We start from the raw sequence: 12,881 nt of genomic DNA on the forward strand, positions 1-12,881 counted from the left end.
AAAACACAAACAAACCCACAACAAAAAAACCACACCCAAGTTGTTCTGAAGAATCTAGGTGTTTCCTGTGAGTCATTTAAAACAAAAAACAGAGGCACTAACAGATTTCAACCTATTCTGCAACAGGCCTATCTTCATACCTCTCAAACAGGAGATTTTCTGTAGAAGGTTGTTTTTCAGACGAGTATTTCTTATTCCTGAGTTCATCCCAGGCTCGTGCTGCCATAAAACTGCCACTCTACCAACACAGAGGCAAGTCCCTGCCCCAAAAGTAAGTCACATACTAATAGCTTTGATGCCCATTACAAATATCTGTCTTTTCTTGGGACTCTTACAACAGATTTGCTAAACTAGAGAAGACTGCTTTCTGTCACAAACGGCAGAGGTCTTCCTGTTGGAAAGGCAAAGAAAAAAAAGAGGATTTTGGAAAGTGAGATGGTAGACAAGCTATAATGCCAATTTCCTTGAACAGCCACAGTAAGGACATTGGCAACTCGCATTCCCCCAGGCATGCTTTCATTTTCATCTGAAGGACCCATCCTTGTAAAGAAGTACCTCAATCTATACATCCCACATGAACCCAGCTTGCCTCCCTGCAACTCCTGTTTAGGCAGCATATGGTCAGAGCCTGATCCCTACTACAGTCTGAGGGGAAATAGCACCCACAGGTAATGCTGGGTTCCAGCCGGCCGCTCCAAGGTTAGGTGAGATAACTGATCACCAGCGAGTTTGACCCAAGCAGTCCCCAAGATGCTAAGCTCTACCCGTAAACACAACTGGCTGTTCAGGTAACAGAGCCAGAGGGGAATCGGCCAGGGAGCACAAGGCAAGGGGGAATCTTCTTCCCAATCTCACACACAGCAAGTTGTTTATCACATCAAAAGTCAAAGAGCCTTTTTGCAGTGTGTTAGTTGATGACTAAGCTATGCTAAATAAAAACTTGAATCCCCACAATAAGGGATAAATACAGATGAAAAGTTAAAATCAAGAAGTGTCTTCCACAAAATATTGGGGGGAAGTGGGGAGGAAGCGGGAAGAAGTGATCATCATAGCTTAAATAGAACAATATACCGTCTCCAGGATATGGTGGCCGCTAAAACCCGCATCTTCCTTCCTCTCTACCAGAGATTAAACCAGAGAGTCACAAGGGTTAAGCTGGTCTTCAAATTACCTTAAAATAAACACCAAAAAAATCCACTAAAAACCCAACCCACTCTCATCTAGAATCCAAACCCTGAGTTCATACATAAAGAAACAGGCAGAGGAAGTCCCCTCTGGCCTCTTATCAGTGCAGCAGAAAGAAAATATTTGGGGAGAGAGATCAATTTTGAATATTCTGTACTGTTTCCTTTATTTTTAATACCAACAATACCATATGCCCCTGGAGTTTTATGCTACAGCACACCACTTGAAAGGGAAATACTAACCCGGACAAAAAAAAAAAAAGTCAAAATATACACCAAGGAGAAACCCCAATATGTATGAAGGGATGCAGGTGAACACTGGCCAACCCCAGAGCGGACACCACTGTTACAAGCACTTGGGTTTTAAGCTTTCCATATTACAAATGGTTCAAGCAGACAAGGGGGGGAACAGACAAGAAAGCACAGGTTACAGAGCATTTAATGCCTTATGGGAAGCTTTGCACAGGAGCTGTTCAGAAATGCTTCTGCATCCTCCTTCTGTTCTCACTTCACAGGATAAAAATAATGGGGGAGAGGAATCCTGTGTTCTGTACTGCAACTTCTCTGCAGTCTTTTTCTCTCTCTCACACACACACACACACACCATTTCAGGTTAATTGTTTCAAATCATACCATGGTTTAACCCCAGCTGGCAACTAAGCCCTACACAGCCACTCACTCACTCACCCCCAGTGGGATGGGGAAGAGAATCAGAAGAGTAGAAGTGAGAAAACTGGTGGGTTGAGATAAAGAGAGTTTAACAGGGAAAGCAAAAGCTGCGCACGCAAGCAAAGCAAACCAAGGAATTCATTCGCTACTTCCCATGGGCAGGCAGGTGCTCAGCCATCTCCAGGAAAGCAGGGCTCCATCATGTTACTTGGGAAGACAAACGCCATCACTCCAAACATCCCCCCCTTCCTTCTTCTTCCCCAGCTTTATATGCTGAGCATGATGCCATATGGTATGGAATAGCCCTTTGGTCAGCTGGGGTCAGCTGTCCCAGCTGTGTCCCCTCCCAGCTTCTTGTGCCCCCCCCAGCCTCCTCGCTGGTGGGGTGGGGTGAGAGGCAGAAGAGGCCTTGACTCTGTAAGCACTGCTCAGCAGTAACGAAAACATCCCAGTGTTATCACCACTGTTTCCAGCACAAATCCAAAACATAGCCCCATACTAGCTACTATGAAGAAAATTAACGCTATCCCAGTCAAAACCAGTACAATTATAAAAGATGAACAGGATGTTGAAAAGTGATAGAATATGACTAACTCTAAGTACAGGGCACTCATTCGCAGGAAATGCCCTGCATATGCCAATCGAGAGTAAAGAAAAGAAACCAACAACACACACGCATTCCAGTTTTTATTTTCAGGTCATAAAAGCAATCACCACCCTGAAAATGAGCATTTCCTGGGATTTAACAACTGTTGGGTTAATAGTGCTAGGCAAAGGCAGTTATGCCTAGCCCATAATTTTACTCACATAAAATGTGTCACACTGCATCTATTAGTGATGTCTCTTCAGGATATTGTCCACAAAATCAACCTTAAAAAACAATTGCTGTTTGGAAGTGCTCATAAACCCCTTCTCACAGCTAACGCTTCCACACAGGTTCGCATCAGGAAGCCACGCTGGACAGCCTTTGTAACACACACTCCCCAGCTGTGCACAGTCACTAGCAAAAAGGTAAGTTTCAGCTCTGGACGCCCTGCCCCAAACACTTTAAATCAGTCTCCTCCAATCGGCACCTTCTGATGGAGCCTTTCTCCCTCCTCCCCAATACCTTTTTACACACTTTTTTGACCTTATGTAGACATTACGTCTACATAGCCAAAAACTGTGCAGTTTGCAAAGAGATCAGATTTTTATATCGTCGTTACAGGCCTTTTCCAATTCTGCATTAGGAAAAAACATTCTCCATCAAAATGAAACACTATGAGAGCACTGTGCTGATATGCAGATGCTACCTGTGCGGACGCACTTGGTCAGTCTCTGTCTTCTAGGGATGTTCTTTAACTTGTCTAAATCCCTCCTGTCCCTCTATTCCCTACTGATACTAAAGAGGGTCTCAAACCACCCTGCAGAGTGAATAGCCCCTAGTGACAGACAGCAAACTCCCTTACAAATTCACTAGAAGACCAGCTCAGCCAGACTCAGGACAGATTATCCACGGGGGATTGCCACCAACTATCCTCAGCGAACCCACTATCACAAACCGAACGGCTATACTAGGAGACTTGCTTTTAGAAGCACAAGGATGAGCTTCTCATCAGCTTTGTACTGTCAAGGAAAGGGTAAAGAGACTAACTTGGTACACTTTTCCCCTTCTTTTCTTGATCTGCAAGACATTTTTTAACAGCTTTGTCTCATGCAATCATTTCACATGGGACCTAACCAGTATCTTCACCACCACCCCTCGCCCTTTCTCCACAGCCACAAATAAGATTTAGTGAAGAGACACCGTTTTAATGGACTATTTTTTGTGTTATATTACATGCGAAGTCATATTTCACTATATACCTAGACTTCAAGCTCTATTGTTGTGCAGTTTGTCTTTAGACTGGGAGCAGATCATTGGCATAAACTGAAACAATATATAGGTTGCATATACATTCATCCTAGAAAACTTACAGAGCTCTTTGGACTAGTGATCCGAAGTTAGTCTCTTTAAGGGTATTTAAAAGCATTTGAGAAAGAATATTTGTTTGCTCTGGCCAAGAAAGGAGGAAAGAAGAGACAGACAGAAAAATACCTTCTAAGTTTCAGCTACATGCCAACTTGCATTCTTTCAGTTACATGTCCCAACATGTAAAAAAAGATACCACTACATTCAAGTCCAATGTGTTCTGCATCAAAAAAAAGTTATTTTCTGAGTTAATGATACAAAAAATAAATATGCATATATATCCACCAAGATATCTATTTAACTGAATTGTACAAGTACCACTAAGGAGCACCCAAAAAACCTCAAAAGATTTAAATGAGCACTCCTAATGAGACCCCCTCAAAACTCAAGCCTTTGCACTCAAGGTAGCAATTGCAGGAAATAAGGACAATAGGCCAGCACAGCAAGAAGAGTGGTAGCAAAGGAGTTTAGTGCCTTATCACTGCTAGAGGGATCTGAGAGGAAGAGGGTGTAGTCAGAGGAATTATCCCTAGTCTGATTAGCATCAGAACAAAGGCTCACATTAGTTCGTCAGCACTAGGACTCCTCTAGAGTACTGGATAATAACCTTGTTGAAAGCATTAGAGGGATTTCCTCCCCACCCCCCCCAATCTACTTCCCTTCTCTAAAGGGGGATAAAAGGGTGAGGTCCGAAAAACAGCTTTATGTTTAGTTTTCTGAAAGAAATATCCAGGTAGTTTCTTACCACTAAAATACACAAGTAAGACCCTTCTGTGATAGGTTTCACAAGGTAACATTTGGGAACAAGTATGGAAAAAAAATCAAAACAATACAAAAACCATTTTCTGTTCAAGAGAAAAGGTCAGATAGTACAGGCGGCTTATCGTGCATGCTTAACTCTGGAAGGCAGGAGTGCAACAGTTTATACAGAAAAAACAGAGAGTGGTAAGGGGGTGAAGAATACAAGAAAAAAAGAACAGCTTGTGGTATCTGAACACCACAAAAAACAGGTTAACGGGTGTCCGGAAAAAGGCTAAGGCATGGCTACAAAGGAGTCAGACCCTAAGAATATTTCAGAGCACTAACTTTCGAAACAGGAAGTAATGCTAACACTAAGCAGCTGTCTTGCTGCAGGAGGAAAACATGGAAGGCAGCACATTCTGACTTTAGTCTACAGAAGAGTCACCGTCATTTGGACAAAATGCAGGTTTAAAAAGCAAAGAATCAGGAAAAATAAAGTAACGGCATTAGCTTTCATCTTACCTGGTATTGACACAAGCTGGCATACAGTGGTTGTCAAGGTAGTATGATTAAAGCGATGATTCAGTGAGGACAGGTTGATTCACACACCTAGGAATGCACAAAAAAGTAAGTATTAGCTGTGAATACATAGGGGATAAGAAGGGCAACTCTGTCACATAAAAGAGCCGGAAGGCTGAGGGGTAGGAGCAGTTCTATTACGTTTTTAGGACACAGGCACAGCTGTGCTTCAGGTACAGGCATTACCCACAAAATTTAGATCTGGGTTTGAGATATACTGCACAAGTTACTCAAAAACAAAGAATATTCAAAACTACCCTCACACATTCCATTTAAAAATTTGAAGTATAAGAAGAGAACAGATCACAGTTTCAAGCATAGCAGAGTGTTACTGAAAACGTTTTTCAGCACCACTCAAGCTTTGTTAATTTTTTTTTTCAATGGAACTGAAACTTCTGAGAAATTACCTGAAATACACAGATTAGAGCTGCATTAAGTCCAGCCATTAGATATACACATACACTTCTACAAATAAAAATCTAGTGATGACAAATACTGCATACTTCCCAAACAAGCATAGGAGAAAGGAAATTTACTTCTGTGGTGCCAAAAAAACATGGGTATGTTTTATTGTCTCTTATCCCCCCACATACCTTTCTTATTCAGCATTAATACTAAAAATTCCAAGACTTAAAAAAAAGAAAATATGGTTATTAATAAGGTAACCTTCTCCACTTGGGAAAGCACAGCAACCAACTGAAAACTGGGCAAACTGGTCATCCAAAAGTGAAAGTAAAAGGCTGTGGAGCTGAAAGGAATTTTTGTCTAGCCTGCTTAAAGATCTCCTTTGTTGTTAAAACATTTCATTGTTACATTTAAATGTCAGCTTTTTGAGTCTCAGAAGTATGCAAGCCCTGCAAGACAGCAAACCAGAAACAGACTTGAGATGGAGGTTCTCACAGCTAATGAAATTAAACCTAGCAAACTCCTCTTTGTGTCTCTCATTCAACTTAAATAATCATATGCTTACCAAAAGACACAACCCCTGATCGTACAACCCTGCTCCCCATACCCATGAAGTGGTTTTTAATGGATCTGTTAGTAGGCTTGTATGGTTTTACAGTCTCTGCTCACAAAGCCAGGGGAAAGCCTGTGATGAGTCTCCAGCATATTTTTGTTGCACATCACAGAACCAGTTTGCAGGATCACACAGCTCTTTGCAATAATGCTTTAGTTTTATAAAGACGTACTACTAGATTTTCCTAAGGGGAAAACAGGAGCCTCCCTCTCCTGAAGCAAGCAGCGTGCCCTTTTTTTTTTTTGGCTTTTCAAAAGGAGTGAGGGGCCCTCGGAGAGGAGCTGGCTTTAAAGCTTTCAGGATGATCCCACATACAGCCACTGGGTCAGCAGTAACATATGTGGCGGCAGATGGAGAAGTGAAGCTTTCATACCCTCTGAGCAATGCTCTGCAATTTTGACACTTCTCTTGAAAAGCAGAGATGTCAATCACCCTTCCTTCCAGGCTGGTGTTTTGGCGCAGAAGGGGTTCTCTTCAGGCCGTGTACCAACACCGAAGGGATAACCTATACAGGCTATTTTGGGGGCAGTTTCTGTCTTAGCTTTCAAGTATAATGAATCCCCACACAGCAGAGGATGATAAATTACTGTTAAGTCTTCTTCACCGCACATCAGCTTTCTTTTGCCTTTTAGCTCATTAGAGAGCAACACATACCCAGTATGCATCTTTACATTCCCCCACCCCTCATTTAAAGGAGTTTTAATTAACATTAGAGCACCTTACCAGGTCTAACAAATAAAATGCCTTGTGAGAGTGACTGGCACAAATAGGCTCCAATACCCAAAGGAGATTCTGGCACACCCCACAGTATAATTGTATTAGTGTGGGCTGCTTCAATATCTACTCCTTGAAGACTTTCCAGAAGTTATTTACCAAGAAGAAAAAAAAAACATCTTAAACAGGTCAGAGACACTCAAGTATTTCACTAATCTATACATTTAAAACTACACATACAAACTATAGCTCCTTTCAAAGCAAGATGCCTTTAACAGCTACTGTTGGAAATCAAGTTGCAAGTTTAGCTATTGAAAGATCTGTATTTTTATATAGCATAAGAACGTCACTCTCAAGCTCACTTACAGAAATTGGGAGTTTGGGAGGGTGTTGTTGGGTTGAGGGGTTTTTTGTTTGTTTGGGTTTGGGTTTTTTGGGTTTTTTGTTTTAAAGACTGATGTATCAACAGGATTTTCCCTCTTAAAACTCATGCTCCCTTAAAAGTCCTGCGGAAAGAGATCTAATACTTCACCATAACTTTTTATCTATCTTTATTCCCAAACCAGATGCAAACTTGGTTTTGATCAGAGATTCTTTCAATTCCCACTCATTTTATTACAGAACCCCATTAAACCAATGCAGGAAAAAAAACAGGAACAGCAGCAAACCACAGCAACATTTAATTACAAACCAGGAGGAAAATGAGTTGAGGGAAAATGTAAACAGCTTTAAAGTTTCCAAAATGGTTCTGGAGCTTTTAAAGTGTAAGCTAAGGAAGCTAGACACAGAGCATTGAAACTGGTTCACTTCTGAGCATGAGGTTAAAATGGTGCACGTTTCAGCCTAGCAAAGTTCAAGCGTCTACAAGGAAGTCATTCCTATGGCAAGTGAGTTTGCACTGCTGGCCTGAAAGCCATTCTAGTCCATAGCATAAATACGATGCAGTGTTTCATTTTCCACATAAAAGTGCTTCCAGAAGCCAGCTTCCCTTTACCCTGCTGTACCAGCTCCAAAAGCTGTACTTTACCTTGCCTACAAGGTTACTGCCGCAGAGGTGATGACCAACCCATTCCACTTCACACTCACTTATACCAGAAAGCAAAATCACTGCTGGGTGGGCTGGTTGCCAGGATAGCAGTTCCCCTCGGGGAATCAACAGAGCGACATGAGACACATCGACCCTTTGCGCTGTGGGGAAGGTTCTCAGTGTACACTCTGCTTTCGGAGCCTGCCTGCAGTTCAACGCGCAGGCAGAGAAAAGCAGAAGCTGGGGGAAGGGGATGACTGAAGCAGCAGGGAAGAGGTAGGGGCTTTATACCTCTGACTTCAGGTCCTGCAGCTCTTCGACAGCGTGAGCTTCCTCAGTAAACTGCCTGGAATTACCACACACAAATATCCTCAGTTTAAAATAAATAAGCAAGCAAACAACAGGCCAGGCTTCAACTGGTCTCTTATTAGCATCACTAGGCTCAGTTTGAAAATATCCTGTTTGCAGACTGCATCACAAAGCAAGCCGTGCGAGAACACTACACTTCCTGTGAGAGAGCACTAGCTGCCACTACTCAGTAACAAAACAAACAGCACATAAATGGTGGGTGAAAATATTTCTTGCCACATACAAAAACTCACTTCCTGAAATTTATAGGAAGCATTTCCACTGGTTAAACTTAAAATCAATTTTTGCAGCTGCTCAGCAAACAAAAGCCTGCTAGCAGAGTCAAGGAAAATACTGTCTGCGTAACTACCAAACAGCAAAGCTGGGTGAATTACACCGAAGGGCTTGCAAAGACAGAGAGCACTTCAAAGGCATCTACTTGTCCCTAACTACTACCCTCTGTGCTGGGGTTACATCTGAAGTAATTCCATTTGTACCCAGAATAGCTTCATAACAGAGATTAAACATGCATGATGGCATTTCTAAAGACATGGCACTTGTCATGGCAACTAGATAAACATAATTACAGACTACCGTACTTCTGGCAAGAGAAATCTACTGTAACCAATACCACATTATCAGCAAGCATCTTTGCTACGTATAGGTTAAGTTTTCCCTTTTCCTGTTCTAGGAAACGCCTTCGTGTTTCTATTTACATACTCCTAAAGCAGAATTCAATCCCTGCTGCCTCTCCTCTGCCCCCCTCCCCACGCCCCAAGTCTTTCAGGCAAGCCCAGCCCTGCCAGTGAAAGATCACCTCTCTCCCGGCTAAGCCTGATCAGCTGGGATCAGCTGGTTACAGCAGCCGACAAGTGGCTCAGAGGGCAGGGGAGCTGCGGGGAGTCCTTGTACCAGGCGGAGTACACGACAGGACGCAGACTGGGAAAACGCTGGAGCAAGGCTTCCAAGCTACTGACCTTTCATGCAGGTATTGGCAGGCAATGGGCTTCTCCAGGAGGACCTCCGGTTAGCAAGAAGAGATGCAACTTTCAAAAGGGCAAAAAACAGACAGCGGTGGCCTGACACAGACTCTGGGTGCAGCGTCACACCTTCCTGGACTGACAGAGGCCAGCAGCTTACATCTGTTTTCTCATGAAAGCACAACAAGCAAGAGACATATTTGGACAGTATAGCAGTAGATGGCTGTGGTGTGAGCAAGTACACTGATAAAAAGCAGAAGTGACACAACAGGAACAGCTGCAGACACAGAAACCCAAGTCTGCAGCTAAGAGGTTGCACAGCTGAGGAGCTGAGGTTAAGACCACTGCAGACTGCTCTTACTGAGAGCTGAAACAATTCTCAAGGCAGGAATAAAGTAGCTGAAAACAACCGTGATCAGAGGACAGAACTAATCCCATCAAAATCACTACACTACAGGCAGGACACACGTTTAGTGACTTCAGTAACCATTGCTCGCTGACTCCCCAGGCAGCTCGGGAGCTCCAGCAGCCATTTCAGTCCACCTTCACATGCTGCACTAAATATAAACTCTGCTGATAACTGTCTGGAAACTGTTTCAGCAGAGACACGGTGCACTGAACAACTCAAGGACATTTGGCCCTCCTCGAAGACCACAGGTGGTCAATTTGCATGACAAGCGGCGAGAAGGTGACAGAACCAGTCTCTGCTACAGTAATACCGTGGCTGGGAAATTCCAGCCTCCAGATCAGTACTTTCCCAGACCCGGGCTCCACTGAAGCATCTGCGTATTAAAACACCCCTTTAAAGTAGGAACATGAGGGCACCTGGGTTTCGACAATGACTTGTCTAAGAGGAGGTTATGGCTCCCTTATCATGTACAATGAGGTGCAACACCATAAAGTGATAACAATCATCTTCGATTTTAAAAGCTAGTTAGATTAGGTTGCAGGTCTTTCCGGCACATTTCCTTCATCCCAGTGGCCCCTTAAAGAAACATACCTTCCTACTTTCGGACAGTACTCTCTTCTCTAGTGGTCCATAAAACACTAATTTATATAACAAGCCAATTTAAGAGGGCAAGTGAAACCCCAAACAAGGAAAAAAAAAAAGTTATTTTCTTCTCCAAGTTTTTCTTACAGAATCACTACCAGAAACAACATGCAAGTTATAAAGAGACAGAAGTGTGATCTGTAAAACTGCCAGTGCCGCAACTGGCCACCAGATTACAATACTTGAAATAATTATTCTCTCTACATAGAAATATATCCCCAAAAAATAGTGTGGCACAAAAAGAAGAAAAGGAGGCAGACTTGCAAAGAGATTTATGACAGACACCTGAAGAGGAGGCAGTGGATGAAATCAATGATAAACTGCAGAAACAAAAGCACTGATCCTTAGAGCACTGGCATTTAATATGCAAATTCTCTCTCTGCTTCGGCATTTTGCCTCTCTTTGATGTATACAGACAAGTCCTAACTAGAGATGCAGACTGGGGAGAGTCCCCTTTCCCCATTATCTCAAGTATTTTTTTCTAAGCAACAGTTAAGTGCTCTGAAAATAACTATATCCCTTCTGCTTCTGTTCAGAGGGGAAAAGAAAAAAAGACACAAAAAAGAAGTATAAAAATTGTTATTATTGAAGGAGACAGGCAACATCTTCCCAGCTCTGACGCAGGACGCAAGCAGCAAGCTAGTGCCTGATACCTATAGCGCAGCCCAGGAGAAGAGAAAGACAAGCTGAACAACAAACAGAGGACAGTAAGGATACTCTGGAAGAGATGCAGAAATCTTGAGCTTAGTCCTACTGCATGAAAAATTAAAGAGGTTAAAATCTCCTCTTAAGAACTTTTCTTCCCATTGTTCCGACCACGACTCTCCTGAACAAGCTGCATTGCTCCAGAAACCTCAGGAATTATGGTGACAATAGACTCCTGCCAAGAGAAGCACCATTACATAATAGCATTTATGGGAACACACACAAAAAGCCACCAGGAAGCACGACCAGACAAGTGCAAAATCCTCTCTGCCCATCAGCTCAGTTTAGCTCTCGACCATTCCAAAGATGACTTCAGGATACTTTTAATTTATATGTTCACTTCCTCACACCTCCTTCCACCCAACAAAACCTATGTGACTGTAACTACACTGAGATCAAGTCCATGCCCAACAATAATGGAACCCCCTTGAGAATAAGCCCACTTGAAACTACTGTATTTGCATTAATCTGTTTAAAAGAACACTACAAAGATGAAAAACGTGTCACTGCATTAAGTAAATATATTAGAAATAAGAACTATTTATTCTGGTATTTTTTCATCTTTTACTCAATTTTAAGCATACTTACAACAGTTCTTGCTTTTGAGTTCTCAAAAGCCCAGCGCGACTATTTTTGAGTTCCAGGTCCTCCGGGGGATTTACGATAGATTTGTTACACACATGTACAGGTTCAGCCTAAGCACTGCACACGTGTAAAGGCAGCTGCCAGGGAAGCTCTGACCTTTAGGCACTGTTAAGGCACCATAAATAAGAACGCAAAGATGAAGCCCTAGTGAACACAAAGTTTCTCCCGTTAAATCAGCTGCAGGAGTGCCTTCTCTAATACCTTCACCTCAGGCACCACTTTTCCTCCGAGTCCCTCTATGCACCCGTAAGCTCTACTAAAGGAAAAACAGAAGGCAGCAACGAGTACTTCTCGGCTGTTACTCTCAGGCTTTTTAAATCCTAGAGGTTCGTCCCACACTAGGGAGGGATCCACAAGCCTAAACACTCACTTTAAGGACCGCAGACCTCAGAGAAAACCCAGCTCTGTTGTTCCACGCTGCTGTGACACGAGGGCGACGCAGGTACCACAGGTGACATTATGTAACAGGCCCCGCCGGAAAGCCCAGCCCCGGCCTCCCGGGCGGGGAAGGGGCTCCCGCCGCAGCCCCGAGGAAAGCAAACGCCGTCCCCCGGCCACACGTGCCGGGGCCGGCAGCCAGGCGGGTCTCTCCCTCTCTCCCCGCGGGGGCCGCTCCGCCCCGCGCCCGGAGAAGCGCCGCCAAGACCTTCCGCCTCAGCCGGCGCCTGCCCCCGCCGCCAAGCCCTCCGCCGAAACACACGCTCCCGCGCAGGTAGGCGCCCGCTCCCCCACACGCCGGCGGCAGGCCCCCGCCGGAGCCAGGCCGCTGCCCCCGCCCCGCGCACCGGCCGGGCCCGGGCAGCCCCTCAGCGGCGCAGTCCCCGGCGCGGGCTGCACACCCTCCCCCGCGGCGGCTCACCGGGCGGCTCGGCGGCGGGTCGCGGCGCGAGACCGGCGCCCGGCTGGGCGGGCGGGCGGGCGGTGCGGTGCGGTGCGGTGCGGTGCGCGGCGGAGGGGCGGCGGGGCGGCGGTGCCGCAGCGGTGGGGCTGAAGGTCGGCGGCCGCGCGCCCCGGCCGCCCCGGCGTCTCGCCCGCCCAACGCCCCGGCCGCCGCCGCCACCCGCCAGGCCCCGCCCCGCGCGCCGCCGGCTGGGGCATGCGGGGTGGGGCGGGACTTAAAGGGGCCGCGCGGTGGCAGCTGGTGGCGTGGCGTGGCGCGGTGCGGCCGGTGGGGGGCGCCGCAGAGCGCCGCCGTCCCTCCACTGCCCCTCCGCTGCGAGCGGCTGCGGGCGCGGGCGGGGAGGAAGGAAGGAAGGAAGGAAGGCAGGC

General features: G+C 45.3%; 1 protein-coding gene across 5 annotated transcripts in view; it reads right to left on the minus strand.

Annotated features, from left to right (window-relative positions):
• The window catches only part of SUSD6 (sushi domain containing 6), a 99,493-nt gene extending 86,834 nt beyond the window's left edge, over window positions 1-12,659 (minus strand). For 2 of the 5 annotated variants that reach the window (XM_075502920.1, XM_075502915.1), the window contains exons 1-2: window positions 12,472-12,659; window positions 5,068-5,154 (exon numbers count right to left, since the gene is read on the minus strand). The gene's annotated coding sequence lies outside the window, so the exon portion shown is untranslated. Of the gene's footprint in view, window positions 1-5,067; window positions 5,155-9,208; window positions 9,350-11,016; window positions 11,036-11,982; window positions 12,417-12,471 lie in introns of those variants that run through there. The other 3 variants (XM_075502917.1, XM_075502918.1, XM_075502916.1) reach the window with 3 other exon arrangements.
• Window positions 12,660-12,881: the final 222 nt, after the last annotated feature.

Source organism: Mycteria americana, chromosome 5 (genome assembly GCF_035582795.1).
Source record: "Mycteria americana isolate JAX WOST 10 ecotype Jacksonville Zoo and Gardens chromosome 5, USCA_MyAme_1.0, whole genome shotgun sequence".
In the NCBI taxonomy this organism is placed as follows: Eukaryota; Metazoa; Chordata; class Aves; order Ciconiiformes; family Ciconiidae; genus Mycteria; species Mycteria americana.